Here is a 762-nt window from a genome sequence, read left to right on the forward strand (position 1 = left end):
CCGACCTCGGGAGCCTCGAGGTCCCGTCGGCGCGTCGCGGCTCACCGGCCGGCGCCCGCGCAGGTCATCGGCGTCGCGCGGTCGCACTCGGCCTCCGCGCCCGACGACATCTTCGCGCTCATCGCCGGCGAGCGGTCCTACGAGCTCGTCGCGCCGCCAGAGCGGACCCTCTAGTAAGGCCGGGATCGTCGGCGGGGGCGCGCGCGCGCGCGCGCTCACGCGCCGCCCGCGGTCACGTCGACGCAGACGGGCCGCGGGCCGCCGAGCGGCGCGCCGGCGCCGCCGAGCTGGATGCTCGTCTTCCGAGCGCCGTCGGAGATGTCGAGGACGAAGTCGCCGGCGCCCGCCGGCGGCCGGCGCGCCGGCGGCGCGGGCCGCGGCGGCGCGTCGGCGAGGAGCACGAGGCGCGCGATGAGCGAGTCCTGCCGCTCGACGACGCCGAGGCTCGCGTCGTACTCGCGCTCGAGCGTCCGCACGCGCGCCTCGAGGATTTCGAGGTCGCGCGCGCGCGCCGCGCCGCCGTCGCCGGCGCGCGCGAGCTCCTCCCGGAGCGCGGCGCAGGCCCGGGCCCGCGCCGCCGCCTCGTCGTCGGCGCCGCGGCGCGCGGCGCGCGCGGCGTCGAGGTCCGCGGCCGCGCGGCCGGCCGCGGCGGCGGCGGCGGCGGCCGCGGCCCGCGACGCGCCGAGCTCCAGGGACGCGCCGTCGAGGGCCGCCCGCGCCGCGGCGAGCTCCTCCCGGACCCGGACGAGCTCGGGCGGCGGC

The sequence above is a fragment of the Aureococcus anophagefferens genome (genome assembly GCF_000186865.1).
Source record: "Aureococcus anophagefferens unplaced genomic scaffold AURANscaffold_855, whole genome shotgun sequence".
Taxonomy (NCBI): Eukaryota; class Pelagophyceae; order Pelagomonadales; family Pelagomonadaceae; genus Aureococcus; species Aureococcus anophagefferens.